This window comes from Rattus norvegicus, chromosome X (genome assembly GCF_021556685.1).
Source record: "Rattus norvegicus strain SHRSP/BbbUtx chromosome X, alternate assembly SHRSP_T2T, whole genome shotgun sequence".
Classification (NCBI taxonomy): domain Eukaryota; kingdom Metazoa; phylum Chordata; class Mammalia; order Rodentia; family Muridae; genus Rattus; species Rattus norvegicus.
In genome coordinates, this window is record NC_141554.1 from 148,604,925 (window position 1) to 148,628,654 (window position 23,730).

General features: G+C 38.3%; 1 protein-coding gene across 2 annotated transcripts in view; it reads left to right on the plus strand.

Annotated features, from left to right (window-relative positions):
• The first annotated feature begins 4,526 nt into the window (after nucleotides 1-4,526).
• Nucleotides 4,527-23,730, plus strand: part of Ldoc1 (LDOC1, regulator of NFKB signaling) — a 272,724-nt gene continuing 253,520 nt past the window's right edge. For both annotated transcript variants that reach the window (XM_087600490.1, XM_087600491.1), the window contains exons 1-2: nucleotides 4,527-4,732; nucleotides 17,007-17,464. The gene's annotated coding sequence lies outside the window, so the exon portion shown is untranslated. The remainder of the gene's footprint in view (nucleotides 4,733-17,006; nucleotides 17,465-23,730) is intronic.

A 23,730-nucleotide genomic window follows, 5' to 3' on the forward strand; every position in this document is an offset into this window, starting at 1 on the left:
GAATATCACATATTTATTATAAAATATAACTGTCATACACACACACACACACACACACACACACACACACACACGGAAGATTTCACCTTGAAAGACATGACGCTCTATCATCACCTACGTTTGTGCATTTTGATATTTCTCCATAGTTTTCTTTCTCTAAAAGCAGTGTTTATATATATATTTTTTATTGAGAAAAGAATATTTAAAATATTTATATTTGAAATTTCCTTGAAGCTGAATGTCCAAGAGCAAAGCATTTCTAGCAGTATCTTCATCTCACTTAAGAAGGCATTCCAATCTGATCAGAAGCTTCAGTTTTTCTGTTTTACAGAGTATTTCTGTATCGTTCTAACATGAAGAATTCACAGTGAAAATCAGTAAGGGAACTAAAATGTTTCAAGTAAGGAATGAAATGACAAAATTCATACAATACACATATTTCAGTTCAAATTTAATTCATGAATCATATGTAAAATTGCATGTAAAATTGCATGAAACTTGCACATTAATTAGAGGAAATTAAAATAAAAATGAATACATCTGCATCCAGTTGCCAATTACAGAGCTAGAAAATAACCTCTTGTTCATGAATAAAACCACAGCACTCATATTTATTCTGGAGCTATTCTGAATGACTGTGTCCTCGAAACAAAGATTTAGGTTACCCTGAATTCCATGTTCCAATGTGGCAGCAGTTCCATGAAAGCTTTTTTATAGTTCTAAAGAACAACAAGAAAAAAATTCATAAATCAAGGTAAGTTTTAAAATAGATTGTTGTGTATATCAGATAGGCATCTCCAGTGAAATGGGGGAGTTTTTTGTAACCTCAGCATGCCATCTGATGACATTTATACCTTTGGGATTGGTGGAAGCTACAGGTCTTCTTAGTTAATTGCGTCTTTTAGCTTAGTCACATGATGTTAGTTCTGACACAGGAGTGGGAAAGTGATGATTGTTCTGGATGGCTAGGAGTACTCCAAAGAAAGTAATTAACCTATGATCCTCCAGAAGTCCAAGGTTTCTTCACTACTGGACATTTTAATCATCCTCTCAGTGCCTGCGGAAAGTATTTCATTCCTCTCTCAATTTTTCATCTCCATATTAGTATTCTGGATTTTTTTATCATTGTTGCTTCTGTTTTACAGTGATGCTGCGTCTATGTATAAACTTTAAATAATAGCCTCTTTTGTTTGTAAAGGTCATTTAAATAGCATCGTACTATATATACAGTCTATGGACAACCATACTTTTATATAGGCCAATAGTACACTCCTAGGAAGCATATACATTGTTTAAGCTGTACTGAAACATTTTCATCGCTGTAGCAATTATTTTGTATATCATAAATCACATATTACGTGATTGATGGACATTTGATTTATTTCTAGTTTGCCTTAAATTTTGAGCTTTCTTAGAGATGGATCTTGGTTGCCAAGTTTAAAAGTTTTCTACGGTGTATACTTAGATATTGAATTACTAAATCACAGTCCACGTTGACATTCAGATTCACAAGACGATGCCATATTCTCCTTACTACCTTTCTCAGAGTTAGAATGTTTCCTCTCATTGTCTATCAATGCCAGCACTTAATGTTGATAGACTTTTGAGTATTTGCCTCAAATATGTACGGTGAAAATCAGAACAAAATTTTTTCAACCAATATTTATCTTTTGTTCATTACTTGGGAAGTTATAATGATATACTGTCATGCTTGCTACATTGCTGTAGGAATACCTTTAAAATGACTCATCTATTTCTATACCACACCCCACTTGGGATAACAAAGTCTTGAATGAGAATTTATTAAATGATAGCTAGAAAAAGGAGGAGGACACTGACAGAACTAGAATGCCAGAGAGTAATAGATTTGCTTAAGTTTTCCCCCACAAGGCCAGTTGATGCAGATCAACATCTTTGGGGCTAGAGAAACTACATGGGTTAGAAGATTGAAGAGAACAGTGTCAGATAATACTTTGTTTTTCACTGGATGCCTTTCAACCTCTTCTTTTATCTCTAGTCTCTTCAATCCCAGTTGATCATAGTAACATGTTTGTTTGTTTGTTTGTTTGTTTGTTTGTTCGTTTTTATACTCCAGATTTTATTCTCCTCCTGGGCCACCCCCCTTGACAGTTCCACATCTCATATATCCTCTGCCCCATGTCTCCACAAAAATATCCCAACCCTATCCACCCTATCAGACCTCTAAACTTCCTGGAGCCTCCAGTCTCTTGAGGGTTAGTCTCTGACTGAACGAAGACCTGGCAGACCTCTGCTGTATATGTGTTGGAGGCCTCATATCAGCTGGTATATGCTGCCTGGTTGGTGGCTCAGTGTCTGAGAGATCTCAGGGATTCAGGACAGAGGAATGGATACAGAAAATGTGGTTCATTTACACAATGGAGTACTACTCAGCTATCAATAATGAGGACATCCTGAGTTTTGCAGGCAAATGGATGGAACTAGAAAATATCATCCTGAGTGAGGTAAATTCAGACCCAAAAGGACATGCATGATATGTTCTCAATTAACACAATGACCTTTTTTAAATGACTGATTAGACCAGTGTTTCTCAACCTTCCTATTGCTGTTACCCTTTATTATACTTCCTCGTGTTGTCATGAACCCCAATCATGAAATTAATTCAATGTTACTTTTTAATTGTAATTTTTCTACTGCTATGAATCATTACATGAATATTTATGTTTCTGATGGTCTTAGGTGACATATTTTTATGTTTCTGATGGTCTTAGGTGACACATGTCAAAGGATTATTTGACCCCCAAAGGGATCTTGACCCACATGTTGCCACTGGATTAGAGATTTTGTGTGTGTGTGTGTGTGTGTGTGTGTGTGTGTGTGTGTGTGTGTGTGTGTGTGTGTGTATTGAGACAGGGCTACTTTGTGTAGCTTTGGCAATCCTGGAAGTTGCTCTGTCAACCAGGATGGCTGTGAACTTGCAAAGGTCTGCCTGTCCCTACCTTCTGTTTTGGGATAAAAGGCATGAGACACTTCTGCCTGGCTGGAATGTTTGTATGTTTTCTTTTCAAGGCTCACATGTTGCTTTTACTATGGGTAAACAGTAACACACACACACACACACACACACACATGTGTGCACACACAAAGGATATAAGGAGTGTTTAGGGGGTTAAAATACTAGGCTGTGCCATGGTTTGTTGCTCTGCAGTAACTGATCTATTGGTTGTTTTCTGTCAGATAACCCATTTACAACCTCCAATTCTTTGGAAATCAGTATTATCTCTAGAGATAAGAAAAAGACCCACGCTGCCCAAGGAGGCTTCACAATTTTTCTGCAGGGTGTGACTTTCCTTATCTGATTTGGCTGCATCCAGATATAGAGACTTTCTTGAGAACCTCTGTTAATCATGTGGCTAAGGATAGCTCGGTGATCTTGCCAAGTATGGGAGGGTTTAGTAAAAGGCATGCACGGATCACAGTAGTGGATGAGGACATTTGAGAAGTTCTCTGTAAAACACAGCTCTGTAAAGATTTCCCTGCAATGCCTTTTTAATTCTCTTATGGCTTCAAACAGTTGTTGGAGAGTCAAGCACTTACAGCATACACTCCTTTTTATTAAAAACCAGAGTATTTTCGTACCTTTCAGTAAGACACTTCCGTCTCCTGGAACACAAATTATATTTAGCCATTCTCTGACTTAGTGTTACAGGTCCTATCAGCAGTTCCCCCTCCTCTGTGGGAAGCAATTGAACCTCTTTTATAAACTGTTCTATCACCCAGCTTGCTGCACTTAGAAGTTCTCATCTCTTGACCCCTTTTCATGCTTGAGTTGTTCAAATAAAGCGCTATTTCTCATTTAAGTAGGAGTGTGGCCTTTTTCATGATTGTGAATCAGGCCAAATCTTCTGAGCTATTCATGATGGAGATAAACCAAAACTAGGGATAAATTCACTTGTGTCAAGGAAGATAGGAGAGAGACTGATAATCTTCAGATTTCCTAAGTACACATTGTAATTCTTACCATCAAATTTTATTGAGTATATCTGAGTGGAGTTTCAATATGTTGTCAAGGCCACAGATTTCTCAGCCTCACACATGCTCTGCACATGGGATCTATTGTTTGGGACTTGTTCAGCTTTTTGTGACTAAGAACGTCTTTAGTACTGACTCTCAACCTATCTCTATCTTTACCTAAAAGATGTGTGTGACTTTAACAAATTAGAATGAGAGAAATGAGAAGTGAAAGTTATATGGCAATATATCTAATATTATATGTATTATATATTACATAATGTGATATATATTATATAACATGTAATATATAAAATTATAGTTATGTAACATATATTACAATAAACCCAATGTTTGAAACTTTGTCATTCAGCCTTTGACATTATAACATTTATATGTCAATTTCAGACAATTTAAAAAAGAGCAAATATAGTAAGTATAATAGTTAATATGTATTCCTGGCCCTTTAAAACTTAAGAAGAATTTTATGAAGATTCTACATGTATAGATCATTTTCTCTGAGGTCATACTTGCTCTGAAGCTCTATATCTAGAGGCCAAGTTTGATAGCTCAGGAAGGTGACATCAAGGAGCAGTAGATTGGTGAGAGTCAGAGCTGGAAGTCATCATTTTCCTAGAAGTGACTTCTAGGCTTCATACCATCCAGTTCACTGCTGCTGCCCAATGATCTACTGCTTGAAATCACTCCTAGCACCTACTATGCAGAATGTCTTAGTTAAACAGTGAGTATTGGGTAACTTTGGACTTTAGAGAACTCCCAGTTATACTTATCTATGATTGAAAGATCCCCGAAGAGAGACCCTTACTCAAGTCTCGGGAAATCGCGGACCCCAGACACAGAAAGACCATTTTTGATGTAATACACAAAGGCGAGGTTTATTTCGGAGACCTATTACGGAGATCTCTGGGCCGACACGTATCCCATGCAGGAGACAGAGGTGTCGACCCCGAAACTCAAAAATCTGGGGTTTATATAGGGAAAAGCTAAGGGGGTTGGCGCAGTTACACACAATTGGCTGTTTCAAACAGTGGCGGCTAATTTCTGGCGCGGCTATAAGTGATTGGCTCATTCAAACATAGCAGTGAGATTACAACACAGCAAAAGAGTACGTGCTGACTGGAGCCATCAGAATTTTAGAAGCCAGGGGCTTATCAGGGCTTGAAGGACATCTGGTTAAAGTGTGACTCTGAGTAAGCTGGGGGAGATGTCCTCCTGTCAGATGGTTTATGAGTCAGTCCTGATAACGCAGGCTGATTCCTGCATGCCTTTTCTTTATCTTTATGGTCTGTTATTCTTAGCGGCAGGGCGGGCCCCTTCATGCCTGGACTTGCCTGGGCTTGTTTTTCATAGTGTTTAGCCCTGAGTCTGTGAATTTTGAAACTTAAACCTTAAATCTGTATAATTTTCCTTTTATCATAAGGAGTCAAGTGGTTTTCTTGTTCAGAACACGCATATAAGACAGTCCTGAAAGAACTCCTCTGAGTAATTCTACACCCAAAGAGTTCTGATCTTCATTTTATCAAGAAGGAAATGTTATGAGACAGAATTTGGCTGCAGACTCATATAATTCTCTATGCATGGACTCTAAATTGATTATACTGAATTCAACCTTGCATTATCTTTTTCCTATATACTGTTGTGAAAGTAACTGTAGAAGGTGGTAGATTAGAGGCAGTGGCTTGGATCTAATGGAACTGAATGTTTATTTTACCTATTGTTAATTCCCTCTGGAAAAAATAGACAATTTTATAAGTTTAAAACATTTTAGAAAGCAGAGTTTATTACCTTGCCAAATTATTCTCTTATGTTTTGGAAACAGTAGCATTTGTAAGGATGTTTTAGCTAAGTGTACATGTTGATATTTTCTTTTTTTTTAAAGGCAGCTATGTCCTTGGGAAAAGAGTGTAGCCATGTGTTTGAGAAAGAACATTATGTAGCTCATACAAACATTTCTAAGAAAATGTTTTCTCTTTGGAACATATTACATTTCCTCAGAGACATGGTTTCTCAACTGGCTACATGTATTGATCATGGTCTGATATTAGTTTTGACTTGTAATAAAAACAGCTTTATTATAAGTAATAAACTGGGTATTTCAGCTGGCCTTGATAACCTAGCCTTGTAATCACATCTCCTCAGGAGGCTGAGACAGGGGAGTTTCAATTTCATGGACAGACTGGGCAGGTAGCTTAATGACGTTTTTATTTCAAATTGTAAAGTCAGAACAAAAGTGGTTAGGGGTATAACTAAGTGGTAGAGCACTTTCCCAGACAAAGCAAGGCTGCTCTAGATTCAATCCCAAGTGCTGAAAGTAGGAAGATAAACACCTTGAGTACAAGTCAGTGCAGGCTTCCCTTGGTATTTGTGCATAAGAGAACAGTTAAAGGGGGGGGGGGACCTAGGAGTGAGTTGCGAGCAATCTATTGTTCCTAGATTTCTAAGTTGCAGTTATGCCTTACCATTCTAGAACATTTGTAGGGTTAGAAGTCATTGATATCCTGTTCAAGTTGTCCTAAGGCAGTTCTCACTGCTCCTTGCCAATCAGGTTCAGTTCCTCCCACAGGAGAAACAGTAGGACGAAAAACAAAAACAAAAACAAAGACAGCTAAAGAAAAAGGGGAAGCTGTGTAGAAGGAGTGATTTTATCCAATTATAACTACTCAGATATTAATTTGCATTTTCTTTGTGAGAATGAAGCATGTTTGACCTAAATGAATTCTATTCACATTGAAAACCACCATTTAGGCTATTGCTTCAATGCAGAAAATAAAAACATTTTAAAGCTGAGAGAAGATTATTGTGCAGGAAAACATCAATTTGCATTTTGTGAGAATTAGGTGATTAAATGTGCTGACCATATTTGCAAAAGTTGCCTCAGCCTCATAAAAACACTAGATACCTTAATAAAACAGGGGGAGCCATGGCTTAGATTTGGGAAATGCAGTAGGTATGAGACAGCATTGCTGGACCAGTGGCATGAATCCTGCTGGTCTGGGTGGGTAAGTCAGTACTCAGATGATCAACATGAAAAAACAGCCTATTTTATATGAGGAATCCTTAAACTACATAAACTTCTTTAGTAACTGTTCCCTTTTTTATCATCATTTTAAAGATTTAAACTATGAATTCTTGACAGTATCACTGACATGTCTGGGAGTTAGTTCCACTCATAGATACTGGGACTTCAATACATGAGAGTGAAAGCTGATAACCTGACAGAGAGAATGTAGATCAGCATTCTTTTTCTGTTTGTCATTTGCACAGTGGTGTGAATGGAAACCTGGGCCTTATGCATTATAAAATGCTCTACCACTGAGCCACACCCCCAGGCCAACTCTTCTTACATACATGTTGTGTTCCTACTTTCTAAAAGCGGATTCCGAATGCCAGTTGTGTCTAAGGCATAGCTACAAATTGATTGCTAGTGACATTGATGATGCCATGCAGGTTTACTGACTTCTTTAGGCCTAAAGGTACCTATGTGATTTGCTAAAAGGAAACTTTGTCAGGCATTGTGCAATATAGCAGAAAGCACCAAGAGTGCAGGAACAAAACGTTTTGTCTTTGCCCAATTAGTAATTGTATTAATGACTTTACATAAATTTGTTCATTCTATTGGGGGTCTTAGTTTGTTGCCTTTATAATCAATCTTAGGCCTAGGCTAGTTAATCTTGCTCACACCATTTTAACTCTTCCTTAGGGTATAGAGTAAAAGAAAGTCACACACTTATTTATTGCTAAAGTATTTAATGTAAATTATGGGAAAATGAAACACTCTCCTTGTTATTGAATGAGAAATAGGACACTGAATAAAGAAGTAATTGTTAAACATTTGTCATATTTTGAGTAATCTTCATATTGAGTCATTAGTGTGTGAACTAAAATAAAGTAATTATTCCTGAGTCTCTTTCTTCCCTCCCCACCTCTTCCACTCTCCCTCTCTGTCCTTCTTTTCCTTCTTTCTTTCCTTCCTTCTTTCTTTCCTTCCTTCTTTCCTTCCTTCTTTCTTTCCTTCTTTCTTTCTTTCTTTCTTTCTTTCTTTCTTTCTTTCTTTCTTTCTTTCTTTCTTTCTTTCTTCCTTTCTAAGACAAGGCCTCACCATGTAGCCAAAACTAGCTTAAAACTTGATGTATAGACCAGGCTGGCTTTGAACTCACAGAGTTCATACTTTGTCTGCTGCTCCAGTGTTGAGATGAATGCTTGTGCCCTTAAGGTGTGCAAAATGTAAGTTTCTGAATCTACCTGTCCTGGATGTGTTAATAAAACATCCCCCAAAGAAACTAGCACACAACCTGGGCTAGCCTCAGTGGGAGAAGATGTGCTTAATCCTTGAGGCCCAAGGGAAGGGGGATAACCAGGTGGGGGTAAGAGGGTAAGCACCCTCCCACAGGCAAGGAGGAGGTGGAATGGGGTAAAGAACTGTGTGAGGGGGACTGGGAGAAGGGGTAATGGCTGCAATGTAAATCAATAAAATTAATTAAAAACAAACAAACTAGCATAGACAACTGGAAGACACCCCCTCCCCTCCCCACCACACGCTCATGGACTCATGCATTTTTACAGGAGTCTTCTATCTGCTCGGTTAAGATGGCACAGCTTTCTGAGATGTTTGGTCTGAATGAGATGATAGACTCCAAACATATGATAAAGCAGAAGGGAATTCAAGGAAGTTTCTGTATTTATATTCCAAGGACCATTGCACATTGAAGCGGGCATTATAATCCTTCTTGCAGTTTACAGTTGTGGTAGCTTCGTCCCAAGCATTGTTTTTCCTTTGATTCCCAGTGAATGTTACCTAGAGAATTTACCTGCATTTGCTCTTTGTCTCAACTCAGAATTACTAGATCAAATTTGCATCTTAATAAGATCTCAAGGTTATTCTTGTGCAACCTGAAACCTCAGAATCCTTATTATATCGTGTTTTTTTTCTGGCTTTAACTTACATCAAAATCATCTAGAAATCATTAAAGTGTGCTGGTTGCCAGATTTTTAATCAGGAAATCCGGAGTGGTATTGAATAATTTTCATTACTAACCAATTTCCTGGTAGTTCTGATATGTAGGAAAAGGAGCAACACTTTTAGAATCACTGTAGGTTCAAAATATTCAAATAAATGATCATTAGAATTCCTTAGAGAATCATAATGTAGTCCAGGCCGGCCAGGAATGCACAATCCTGCTTCCCTTATTATAGACATGGTCACCATCCTTGGGCTCAAACTCAGAGTTGAAAAAAAAATTGAAATGCCAAGGTACCACTCAGTGAATCAGAAGAGCTAGTGGTGAGTCTTAGACATCTGTCTTTAAAGCCTCTTAGTTGACTAGAGTGTGCAATAAGGCTGAAAATTTCTGCTCTGTGGGAAGCAGGACTTCATTATGTGACAGTATTCATTCTACTCCATGCTGCTTATCTGTAAAACAAAATCTCAGAATGAAAAATATTAATTCAATTCACCAGCCAGTGAGTACAGAAGTCCCATATGGAGGCTTTTTCTCCCAATGACAGAAATATTAGAGGACTATCTTCCTGATAGATCTCTCTGGTTTTCCTTTTGTTTCATTGTTTGAGACTAGAATTTCCAATCTGTTTCTTGAATAAGCTGCCAAGTCAATAATGTGACTCCTTACTTTTGATTCTCACATTTTCTGACTTTGTCTTATGGCCTCCTCTGTGGCTCCTTCCATTTGTGTGATTCTTTAAGTGAGAGGGTGTCAGTGTGCTTTCTGTATTGTACCAGTCCCATCCTCTTGCCCCTGACCCTACCCTTACTATTCACTGTTAATAAAAGCCATATGTCAGAAACCTCAATTTTTACATTATTTGAAGAATTTCAGTAGGTAGTTTTCTTTAAAAATGTATTGAACATATCAGTGTATAATGGAGGCTTAATGGCTGCATTTTCTAAAAATTCACTGACTCTACTTTGGTCTACAGCTGCCAGAGGGCTGTCTAAATGATGGTTAAAGCTGGATGTCTCTGCTGTTATTTGGGTTGTGACTCCTTTATCAGCACGTAGTTGTACTTCTTTTCAATTCTGCATGTAGGTGTACAATAAAGACTGTTCATATAAAGGTGGTACTTCTCCCCTTCAAGGCTAACGATAAAAAGGAAAGAATAGCTAAGGTAAATTCAACAGATTACCAACTGCTAGATTTTACAATACTTTGTTCCAGACCCCTGGAGTGAAATCTAGAAATCCTTAGTCTTCCCACCTACCAGGAAGAGCAAAGCCAAGCATGCAGATTGCCCCAGGATGAGAATACCTTCTTAAGCAGGAACAGTGGTCTCATGAAAACAACTATCTTTATATCCAGTATCCAGATCTGATTGATAAACATCATGAGAACTAAATGGGAATAGTCCCTGGACAGCAAGTATTTGCTTAACATTAAAAAGACTTTGTGGGATCATGTCCAACCATACCAGTTAACCACGGTTACTTGACATGTGTACTTCTTGCTTTCCTTCCCTGTATAGCTTGGAGATCATGATGCTATGCTTGAACATGGGGGTGGGACTTTGATGTCCCATGTCTTCCTTACCATCTATATTGCCCAAATTCCTTTTCTACATTTCATCATTAGATCTTCTTTTGATATTTGGTTCAAATGACTAGACCCAATTTGCTGGGACATCCAAAGTTCACATCCATTAATGGCCTAGGACTACTATAATTAAAGATAATATCCATTGTCATTCATGAAATCATATGTCTTTAGTTTCTCTGTATTATATTTATGTTTCATTCTAGGTTTTCCTAAATATTTTATAGGAACCAGTGACTTCTTATGGGAAACAAGAGATCATAGGAGAGTAAGACTGTGAGGGGACCGATGGAAGACTACTGATCTCAATCTCAGAGTAGTGTCAAGGAGAGGATATGGCAATACTAGGGACTCTTAAAATTTAGGATATTCAGAGAAAGAACTGGAAGAGCTTGAAGGGGCTCGAGACCCCTTATGAACAACAATGCCAAGCAACCAGAGCTTCCAGGGACTAAGCCACTACCTAAAGACTATACATGGACTGACCCTGGACTCTGACCTCATAGGTAGCAATGAATATCCTAGTAAGAGCACCAGTGGAAGGGGAAGCCCTTGGTCCTGCTAAGACTGAACCCCCAGTGCACGTGATTGTTGGGGGGAGGGCAGCAAGGGGGGAGGGTGGGGAGGGGAGCACCCATAAAGAAGGGGAGGGGGGATTAGGGGGATGTTTGCCCGGAAACCGGGAAAGGGAATAACATTCGAAATGTAATTAAGAAATACTCAAGTTAATAAAAAAAATTTAGGATATTATGAAAATCATTGTCTCAGAGAACAACCAATAAGCTTTTAAGCTGTGCTACGATTCTTCAAGCCACAAACCCTCACTTGCAGGCAGTACTCTGTAAAATTGTTTACTACATGCACCAGAAATTATGTAACTGAAAAGTATGGCTCAGAAACGGGAAAATGTCTCTCCCACCTCTCTCTGTCTCTGTCTCTGTCTCTGTCTCTGTCTCTCTCTCGTGTGTGTGTGTGTGTGTGTGTGTGTGTGTGTGTGCACGCGCGCGCGCGTGTGAAGTTGCGGAATTAACTTTCTTTTCTGAGACCTGGCCCGGGTTTGAGTAGATTATCATGAGACTTTTCTGAGCATCCAGGCCACCGTGGCAGAGCTGCTTACTTCAGATTTTCATTAAGATAGGAAGGGCTGTGTCAGAAACAGGCAACTGCTCCTGCTTCACAGTTCCAAGTGATCTGCAGAATTACAACATCACTGTCCCTGCACCATGAATATCACTGTCTTTCCTAGCTTTCAGTTAAATGGTGGCAGAAAGGTTTTAGGAATACTCTTTAATGATAATGTGCACTTTACCATGGAGAGTATAACGGAAAAAAATATAAAGACCACCTCTGATTCCTTATTTGCTTTTTTCCTTTTTGTAACCTCTAGTATTCATGTCTATGACTTCATTACTGAAGACCACTGTAGTCCTTTTGTACTAAACAGATTGGATTAAAATGCATGAATATGCTAAAGACCATTTTGAATTACAATATTCAATTTCAGAAACATAATTACAAATGTGATTATCCAGTCTTCCATTTCTTGTTCCCATATGAGCCACAAGAAAGCCAGATGTGTATGATCATGTAACGATCTCAGGAGACTGATGTATTGTGGCAACTCAACTGTTTGCACCTTGCACTCTGCACTTGAGTGGGTTTCTTTTCGAGAGAATTGACTCAATGCATTTGGATGAGGCTTTTTGTTGTTGCTGTTGTTTGTGATTGGTTATGGAGTAGGCATTTCAAGTTTGATTTGAGGTAAGAATGTTGCCCTTTGAATTACTTCTCTGTTCTGCCTTTCAACTACTTCATGCTTCTTGCAGTCCTCTGAATGCCCTCCCACTTACCTATCAATCATTTTTTACTTATAAATACCTGAAGGCTTTAGGGAAATATCAGATTTTTGTTGATCTGTGTTTATAACTTTTCATTTTCATGTTTCTTCAGCTGTAAAATGAGATTGATGAAATGCTTGTATATGAATGTGGCTCATAACTGCTTCATAAATAGAGGTGAATAGCCAATGTGGAGTCAATTTGAAAATAGCAAGCCTTTGAAAATATTAAAATGCAGTTATAATATTTTCTTTTCCCATATGATAGCAAACTTCAATTTCCTGGAGGATAAGGTCCATAACTTCTGTGTCTTGGTACCCACAATAGCATTGTATACAAAAATTTGCATGAAGAAGATGAAAAAATAAATGTATTGATAAACCTGATCTGAATTAATTGATTGGACAGGCAATTGTCAGGTGTTTTGAGTAGTTATCAGTAGCTTCTGAAAATTAAAGGCACAGGGGAGCACTGTTTCCTCCCTATAACCCTGAATGTGTTTTAATAAAAGCAAGTCTTAAGAACATATTGTGGCACATGAACTAACATTTATTAGCAAGCAGACTGAAATAGAATTGTGAAACCCATTTGTTTATGTGGGTCTTGCTCTCCATCTCTTTGGAGTCTCTATGCATTTAGGCAAAGTACTTCACATGAATGCATTTCTATGAGATAAACTCTTAATATTACAAGGGCATAGTTATCATGTTAGGAAGCTCAGGTGACAGAATTCCCCATGTACAGATAGCATAAGGGTTCAGAAATACACTTTTTTTGAATTTATGTTCTATTTACTATGTATAAAGATTTTGGTATTGCAAAATATTTCAGTGTCCTTCAGGAAAACTTTGGTAGAATGTTATGCACCTACATAACCTTGCCCTGTACTGGTTGTTTTTCTCAACACTGTGACAAAAGGAGCAATTTAAGGTAAGAAAGGCTCATTTTAACTCATGATTTTGGAAGTATTCCAATCCATGGTAGTAGGGCAGACATAGCAGATCAGTTTTGCCACTGTGGAAAGATATTATGGTGGATTATTCACATGCTAGAGACCAAAAGACAGAACTGGGCAGAAAATAAGACTCATCTTTAGTGAGATCACTAGCCAGTTCCCTTCTAGCCAGTTTCCACTTCCTAAAGGTTCTACAGCCTTCAGAAACTGCTCTAATCTTGCAACCAAGCATTCGAAACACAAACCTGTGGGGGATATTTAAGATTTTCATCATGACTCTACCTAGTTACCCATTTAGGATAGTATTAGATCATGTCATCTGGATGTATATAGCTCATTTTGGAGTGAGAGCTTGTGAAATGGGATCATTAACAAACAAACTAAATAAATCTGAAAAATAAATTTCTGATTTGGACAATTCAACTAGTAACTACTGGAACTTAGATCATAAGATAAATTTCTATACTGCCTATGCTGATTTTTTTGAATTAGAGGTGATTCATAGGGCTAAGAACATGATAGATAAGTACTCAACTACTGAGGCTACATCAATTATATCCCTGGCTGTACTAAAACTTTTCAGTATATTAGGTTGCGTCTTTTTCATCTTTTATGTCATGAAGCTGCTGAAATGACTTTGTTTTGATGGTAGGTGGTTCTGCTGTACTCTGCCTTTATATTGGAAGAAGAATCACAGACTATGTCTGATTCTATGTGTGACTGATTGCATGTTTTCATTAGATATAGAGCCATTTTGTCATATAGAAGTATCTGCTCCTCCAAAATTCATATACCAAAATTTAACTCCATAGGTGCTGGTTTGGGGAAAGAGAGTCATTTGGAAATGATTACATCCTGAATGTAGAATCCCATGAATGTGATCAGTGCCCTTAGCCTGTCTGTCTTATAAAGATGACATAGGGGGACCTCAATGAAGCACATGGTGAAATTACATGAGGCATCAAAACTTCTCCCTCCTTAATCTTGGGTTTTCTAACTTTTAAAAGCCTACTGTGTGCAATAAATTTCTGTCACTTATAAATAACACAACTTAAGGGACCTTGTTATTCGTACTTGAACTGATAGTGATGGTCAATGGTACCAAGGATGGAGGTACTACTTTAACAGACAGCCTAGCTGGATAAGTTGCTTTGAAACTGTATGGTAGTCAAAGACTAGAGGAGACCAGGAGAACAGGCAAGAAGAAAACCATGCTGTCATGAGAAAACTGTACATGATGATTCTGGTGAGGGTTGGGAAGAAAGTTTTTATCTTCTTAGGGGATACTTAAGTGTTTATGATCATCAGAACAGTAGAATTATGGATGGTAAAGGCCAATGTTGTGCTGTCTTTTGTGAAAAAGGACAATATTATTGGAAGCATTGAAAACTATACATAAAATAACATAGCATAGAACCTGGGTAATTTATATTGTTGCTTAGAGCTTATGAATGTTGAAATAGAATTATTTAGTCAAAAAAGTCTCTAAGGAAAATGTGAACTTTGACATAGCCTCTTTTGCCTACAAGAAGGAGAAATGAATTAAAGGCAGAATTTGTGACTAGAAGACATTTAGAATTTGAAGGTTTGAAAATTCTTAACCTAAGAATGTTACAAAGAATGCAAAAAAGGTAGTTCTAGAGAAAATGCCAAGGGTCTAGTAAGATTAATATGGATACATTCAAACATGATGATATTCACCCAGACAACAGAAGAAAAAAACAAAGTCACTAAATGTTTGAAAGATTAGAGAGTAGAAAAAAAACAAAACAAAACAAAACAAACAACAACAACAGCAACAACAACAAAACAAATCAACAGCGAGCAAACAGTTCCTATAAAGCTTAGTTTTCAATCCTAGAAAGGACCTGGATATCAGTACATATCACAAGAATAGCAATTAGTAGTTGCATAATAATATATTATGATAAGTTGACTCTGTCATTTGCTCTACCTCAGTAATAATTAAGGATTGAACTGAAGGCCTTTTAGTGAAGCCTCTTACTGGAGTGGTATATATTTAAACCCTAAAAAGGTAGTGTGCATATTTGCAGTAACATAGTTTGATGTTGGCAAGTCCTATCACTAATGCCTTGCAAGCTGTCCTGGGGCCAGTGTCCTTTTCTGTCACTGAGTTTACTCCAATAGTTGTGCCAACAGCTAAAACAGACAAAGTTTTACAAAGAATATAACCCATATCTGTAGCTGTCTAGTACATGTATAGTGTCAGGAGGAGCATAAAACAGGCATGGGTAGCTGTACCAATGCAAGTTAATAAAGGCATCATGTGGCAAGAGAAAGAAGACAAAAGTGGCCACTGGGCTGAGTGAAGAGCAGTGTGGATACTAATAACTCAATACCTTGACTTCTGACAATAGGTACTGACAGTCGGCCTATCTATATTCAGAGGTTTCATTTTATAGATGACCCAATAGGAAAACTGGCAGGTGTTGGTTTGGCAACCATGAGGGAAACAGACATGGAAGGAAATATACAACAGAGTTCAACAGGAATCAGAACACCCTGGTAGTTTTCCACATGACCGCCTACAACCCATTGAGTATTCCAGGAAATCAGGAAGTGGATACCTTAAACAAACAGAAGGATGAGCATTTTCCATTAACTGACACTAGAGGCTGCCAACTATGCTCATGTAATATCTGGTCTTTGGAAATCCAACATGGGACTCGCTAAATCTAATGACATTCCCGTAAAATAGTCTGATGTCCTGCCTGTTCTCTAGTCATCATGCCTATTCTCAGTCATAGATTTGGTGGATGGGTGCTATGACAGAATGCATATGTAAAACAACTTGCTTATAAAAAGGAATGTAGGAACTGTGCCTCTCAGTGAGGGAGGGATGCAAATATGACTACACCTGTGTGGATACTGCCACAAGCCTCCTAATTGTATTTCCATTCAGAAAAAGCCACCGTCAAAAGTCTCACTCAAATCAGGAGTATGCATGAGTTCCATGGAGTCATATGGTGATATGTGTAGTCATTTTACAAACATTGATGCATAGAACTATGCTAAAGACAACAAACTATAATGGTACCTCCATTTAACTTATAATTCTGTGGCAATTGAATTAATTGAAATAATAGGTTGTTAAAATAACTAAACATACAGAAGGCAACCACGTAGGTTTTTAGGTGCTCTCAGAACCCGTGATGTACTTGAGACCATCTCCCTGCAAGCTGTAGGCCAGGGAATAACCTAAGGCTGAACAAACGTAAAGACTTTTGCCATAACAGTTGTTTGAATTCTGAACTAGAGAGTAAAAGACTTTTGCTAAGGACACCTCATTTTTTGGATTGCTTTTATAGTGCCAGATGGTATTCTACAGGTTTATGGCGAAAACTGTCAGCAAGTCCTGCTAGGCTATTGGCTTTACATATTTCAGTATCAAAATACTGGGGAGAATGTGTCTACTGGTGGCACAGTTATCATGGATATAAACAATAACTTCCTGATTGAATGTAAGACCCACTTCACAGGAGGGAGGTCAAGTCTGCTACTGTAAGCTAGCCAGAACCAAAAATTGTGACTGAGAAGGGATAGGTCCTATTGGGGGTATCATTGCTATTGTTATTTTAAACAAATAAATGTGATCTCTCTCAAATTATTTTCTAAATATTTATATTATACCCGTAGATCACAGTTGCTGCCAGCAACAAATGGTCATGGAAGGAAGCTATGCATTTTGTAATGGATGGTGTACTGAAGAGACTCATAACCACTGTTAAGCTCTGAAGAAAAAGAGACAATTGCTGTGGCCCAATGCATAGCCACAGATGGACCTCGATATCACCTGCTCAAAGAGTCAGGGAACATTGTGCAAGAGAGAAAGTATGAGAGCTGGAGGAAAAGTCAGCGTGTGGTAGAACCATTTTATCCAGTTGAAGCATTCCATCTTAGAAGGAGGCCCCTTAAGACTTAAGTAATTGCTAAAACTAACATGACGTAATGGTACCTTCCCACAAAGATAGAGAGAGAAGCAGGAAAGAACTGCCGGGGAAGGAGACTTCAGTGAGCTCATCTGCCTAGAAGAGATTCTCCAACTTGTCAAGTTTCTGCTAGCAAGTTCTGAGAGCTCCGTGTTTGCACCTACGGTGAGTTGTTACCCATCTGGGATTGGGCTTTCATGTTGTAGCTTGTCTTTTAGTCATTTCTGCTCCTATCCATAACCTTTCACCCATATTCCTGTAAGTAACCCCAGTAAAACTCATTGGTTTTTGACTTTGGTATAAACATTTCTTTGGTCTGTTGTTGGTTCGTTATCTGGATGTGTGTATCATATCTCCCAAAGGAATACCTCAAACAACTGATGTTCATCTTATGTTTGCACTACCAATGTATTTTGGAAACACATAGCTTGTTTGCTGTCAAAGCTTTGCAACTTGAGAGTTGCTCCAGGTAGCAAAAGTTCCATAAGTTCAATGCTTGGGCACATTTGGTGGGCATAATCATTAAGGGGTCATTGGGTCATGAGGAATTGGACCTTAAGTAGTAGATTGATTCACTAGTGGATTCAAAATTAATAACATTATTGGTAGAATATGGAGACTTTAGAGGTGACACTTTGAGCAAGCAGGACAATTGTGGCGTGTTCTTGGGTTTGATAGTTTGTCTTAGTCTCTCTCCCCCCTCCACTCCCTGTACACCTTTCCCTCCCTCCCTCTCTCCTTCCAGCTACTATTGTGTGGTCAGCTTCCCCAGTTACCTTTGCCTACCACTATATATATTCTGCTTCACATAAGTCAGTATAGAATGAAACAACTAAAACCTGGAGAAAGTAAAATCTTTCTTCTTTTGAAGCTTTCCCTTGGGTAATTTGTTACAGTAAGAAAAATGACAGTAATTTATAATTATGAATAACTCATAGCCTGAGTCTCAACCATGTTTTAGATGATATTTAGATCAGGCTTTGGAATCCTAACTTGCATTTATGCTGAAATGAGTTAAGACTATGTATGATATGAAAGCAGAATAAAAATATTCTTCAAGAGAGAAAAACATGGATATAGGAGGGACTGTGCCTTAATGTTGTTTGTATCCCTCCCAAATTCTAAAGTTGAACCATAACCTGTGACTTGATGGTATTGATATGCTCTGCTTAGCTTCAGCTATGAACATGTTACAAGCCAGGGTTATCTGGGGGGGAATCTCAATTGAAGGGTTGCCTGAATCAAATTGGACTTGAGAAATCTATGGGAGCATGTTAGTGATTGCTCATTAATGTAGGAGACACCAGGCCATTGTGAGTGGTGTTGTCCACGAACTGGTAGTGCCTGTGGTGTATAAGAAAGGTAACTGAACTTGAGCCTGGGAGCAAGCCAGTAAGCAGTATTTATACAAAGTTTCTGCTCCAGGTTCTGCCTGAGCTCCGGCCCTGACACTCCTCAGTGATAGCCTGTGACCTGGAAGTGTCAGTCAAATAACAACTTTTCCTCTTCAGGTTTCTTTGGATTATGATGTTTGTTATAGGCATAGAAAACAAACTGGAACACAGTTACTTTAGAACATGATCAGATCACAATGGTGGATGGTAGAACCCTTGTGAATGGGATTAGTGCCTTTCTGAGAATACACATTGCCATAAGGACAGAGAAAAATGATATCTAAGAGGAACAGATCCTATACAAATATCAAATGTTCTAGGACCTGGGCTGTCCAGAAATATTAGCAACAAGTTTCTACAGCACATAAGCTATAGCCAAAAGTATTTTGCTACAGCAGCTCAAAATGAACAGATACACAATTAAAGCATAGTTTCTTTTCTAAAAGTGCCTTACAAAATCATCAACTTTATTCTATCTCCTTCCTCATTTGCCATTTTATTCCATTAGTACTTCCCAACTTACTTTATACCTTAATAGATTGAATACTACAAGGATAGCTCTTCTCTGTTGTAGATCACAAATTCAATTATAATTGTAGTTTTCTTACCTTGGGTATTGGACGTTCAAACAGTATGCATAGATAGGTAAAGAGGGAGTTTGGGAAAAGAGTGGGAAAATCTTCCTGCTAGGAGATCCCAGCTTTCAGATTATCCAGTCCTACTTTTTGATCCAAGACCAGGGGCTGGTAACTAGGGACGGGTGACTTGAGACTTTCCTGAAGATTAAAAGTTTACAGGTAAAAAGGCAATTAATGAGAAGGGAACAGCTGACAATATTCCTTATTTTGTACGTTAGCTTGTGGGAGGTGCTCAGCTCTTCCCGAGTTTATCAGACATTGTAATAATCCAAACAACCGGCTGCAGCTCAACAGGGATCTTGCAATTTCGAAAGCCTTCATTCACTAACTTCAGCAGGTGCTGGGAAAATATTTGGGGCTCAGGGAAATGTGCAATTTTATTAGGGATTACAGATTCTGTAGAGCAGTCTGAAATAGAAGTGGTTAGCTGGTGAAAGGCAGACACTGAGATGCAGAGCAACTGAAGGACAGGGACTGAACTGTTGATATTTTTGTAGGAAAGGCAAATTTTTGAAGTCTGGCCATATTGCAAAGCATTGATAGGTTTTATTTAAACAGCATATGCTCTGCTGACCCATGCGTTGTCAGGGCTTCTATTCTCCTGGGTTAGAAGAGCCAAAAGGCTGCTGAATAAGGGAAACTGAAATAAATGAATTGACCTATTTATGCTGTCACATTGCCCCCTCCCCCATGGCCTTATCAAAACAGAATTTCATTGCTAAAGATAATTACCCTGTTCTCTCCAAACCTGCAGTCTATTCCTGGTGAAAAATCACTGGCCTCTAGGTCTCAGCCTTTTTCTTCCTTTCCCAGCAAGGCCAGGGGAATTATGCTAAGAATAGTAATATCCCAAAAAGAAAAGGCCATTAAAGCCCTTTTCAGGTGTGAGCAATGGGTAGCATCTGGTCAAGAATAGGCCCGCCGCAAAATTTCAGCCTATGCTGCATTTTAAATATATATATTTTGGCCAGGGGTTGGTTGTAAAATAGATAATGCTAATTTTAGATATTTCATCATTTCTTTGGGACCCATTCATTTAACAGCAGGATAGAAAAAGGAAAGCCTGTTTTGCTTTTTTTTAAAAGAGGATGCTTACATATTTCAATATATGTTCCCACACATCCTTGCTCTAAATTCACGTTGCTGTTTCTTGGGAGAGTTGGAGATGGCTGTTGTTTTTTTTTCCAGCTCTTCTTAATATGCACATTTAAGCTTCCTTTGGCAGCTTGTCTTCCTCCCTCTGTAGGTGTATGAGTTTCACTTTAAAAGTTGTAGCCTCTGTATTTACAGAGATGGTTTAGGGTTTGCTCTCAGGTTAATCAAATATATGTTCTTATCTCTCTAGTTCTTCAGGTTTGGACTACAGTCTTATCAGGAAGAAAGCTCTGGCTGAATTTGTATTCTTTGGAAAATGTACTTCAAAAACACTTGAAGATATTACTTCTGGATGAGAGATTTAAAGGAAAAGGGCACTTTCCTTTAAGGTCAAAGTAACTTTAAAAATCTATTTTCTTATGAAAATAATAACAGATCATCACTGATGGTCTACAAATTCTCTGAGATTTCAAGCCAGATTTGAATTTTTTTCATCACTTTCAAAATCAGCTAGTGTTTTCTTAAGATGTTATGTATTAATTCTGCAGCTTGCTTGCTTAGGCACTGGCAAAATCTGATGTCTCTTGTCACACACTGATTGCATTGATGTGGGAAAGCTTTTCTGACATTCATGCCAATTGGCACTGTCCTCTCAGAAGACTGATTAGTGGGCATTTTCTGGACTGACTTTGGAAATGAATTTCAATCATCTACTCGGTATCTGGCCTATTGCTAAGGAAATCTGCCTTTTTTACTATTCTTTCTGACCTTATCTAATTTTTGGTAGGTCACTTGTTACTTATAAACATGAATGGATTAACTCTCTCTAATTCCATGTTGCTAAGTATACATGTCAGTAGTTCAGAAATGTCTTTTCTAGTGGAAATGTTGAAATCTCAGCCTTCACAACCTATCTTAGGAGTTGTGGTCAGGCAGCCTGGATTGATTCTTCCTTGATCCACATATGAGTTACTTAAGTATTGCTTAACATAGATTTGTTTCAGATTCTTGTTCTGTAAAATGGTAAGTCTACTCATTATAACGACCTTGCTGGGCTATGAAAGACACGGGGCTCTTCAGTTGGCATTGTTTGGTATATGCACAAATTTGCACAGTGAGCAGTTTTACATCTTGGGGCTATTTATTTGTTCATAGTTTTATTCCCATACCAAATACTGTTTTTTTGTTTTCCTATTATGTAGCACAGCAGGGGTTACAAAGAAATCTCACAGACATATTAATGAATCATTCTTAGAATACTTCAGTGTTGTACAAATTTATTTTCTATGATGTTTTATAAATCCTTAATCATTTGTGTTCCTTATTCAAGCTTTACTCTATTTATGCTATCCCTCAGATATTTTATAAATATGTATAATCCTTGTGTCTCTCCTTTTTCTTGTTGAGATTGGATGATGCTGATGCTTACTTGGTTTTGCCATGCTTATCCTCTGAAGGATATATGCATTTGTGACTGTTGGTTTGGCTGCATTTGTCCCTTGATCATTTTAAGGTTTTGGTATTTCTAGGTGTCTATGTTGGTGACTGAAGTTTCAGTGATGCCAATGTTCTAGGTCGCTGCAAAGCTTGGGTCTCATGGTCTTCATTTTCCTCATATTTTTCATTGTTTTCCTTTTCATCTGTTTATGAGGAGCCAAAAAGTCTCTTGAAGAATAGTGTTCTTTAATATCTACGCATACTCTGTCTATCTCACCTACCTCATACTTTTGTATGCCAGATGTTAGTCAGTATCCTCCATCAGTGGTCTTTACCCAGGAAGGTTGATGTACTCAGAGCATCTCGCCATTGTAGCAAGACAGGGATCCTTACCTATGAGAGGCTCGGAACTGTTGCCTGGTCTTTGGAATCCTTTTCTGTCCCATTTTCTTTTTACTCTTACTATTCTAGTAATTCTGCTGATAATTGTCTGGAGACAGCTAGGGGTTGGATAGAATTTACAATAGTTGTTATTTATTACAATTTTACTGTTTTGAATTGAAAATTCACCAGAGACTGGAACATTTACTACCTTCATATCTTTTTCTCTGCAAGTACACTTAACACTGCACTGTCTTGTCTTAGAAGCAAAATATTTCTTATGGGCTTTCTTATTTTTTGAAAATGTAATGTACAAGTTAATCGTACTTAGTTTCATGTCTATTGATATAAGTATGTCTGTTTCATATATTAACCCACTTTATTATTTTTATTTTTTTAATTTTCCCAGCACCTTTCTCTTATTAACCATGTCCATGTTAATGGGTGCTACAGAGGTAAAGCCTTCCAGGCCTCTGCTTGTGGCTCTCCATGGCACTGAACTTGGCATCTTTACCACTGATGATGCTAAGTGGAAGCCTGGTGTCCTACTTGATGTTTGTGACTGTGCTCAGGATGACTGCACAGGGCTCATGACAAATAGCTCCACTATGAGCACTAAGGCTGTTTAGAGTCCTCTGGGATCCATCCTTTGTTTCTTCTACTGATTGATCTCTGCATATAACTTTCTTTCCTCCCTTTTTTGTTGAATATTTTATGTATTTATGTTTCAAATGTTATACTCGTTCGCAGTTCCCCCCTCTGACATTCCTTCTCCCCCTGATTCCTTGAGGATGTTCCCCACATATCCACCCACTCCCACCTCACTGCCCTGGCATTCCCCTACACTAGGGAATTGAGAGTTCACAGGACCAATGACCTCTACTCCCACTGATATCAGATAAGGCCATTGTTTGCTCCATGTGCAGCTTGAGCCATGCGTTGCTCCATGCATACTCTTTGGTTGGTGGCTTAGTCTCTGGGAGCTATGGGGGATCTGGTTAGTGGATATTATTGTTCTTCCTATGGGGTTGCAAACCCCTTTAGCTCCTCAGTCCTTTCTCTAACTCCTCTATTGGGGATCTCTTTCTCAGTCCAATGGTTGGCTGAGAGCATCAACCTCTGTATTCGTCAGGCTCTGGCAGAGCCTCTCAGGAGACAGCTATATCAGGCTCCTGTCACCAAGCACTTCTTGCCATCCTCAATAGTGTCTGGGTTTGGTATCTGCATATGGGATAGGTCCCCAGGTGGGGCAGTCTCTGGATGGCTTTTTGTTCAGTCTCTGCTCCACTCTTAGTCCCTTTGTTTCCTGCTGTGAGTATTTTGTTCGCCCTTTTAAGAAAGAATGCTATAACTCTCAATTTACAAAAAAAAAAAAAAAGCCTCTTGTTTCCCAAAAGACTTGCCAGTACAATGAGCAATTAACACCTTCTTTTAAAACTTTCTATTATGGTAAAAAATATGTGGGAATAACGCAATATCTCTCGTT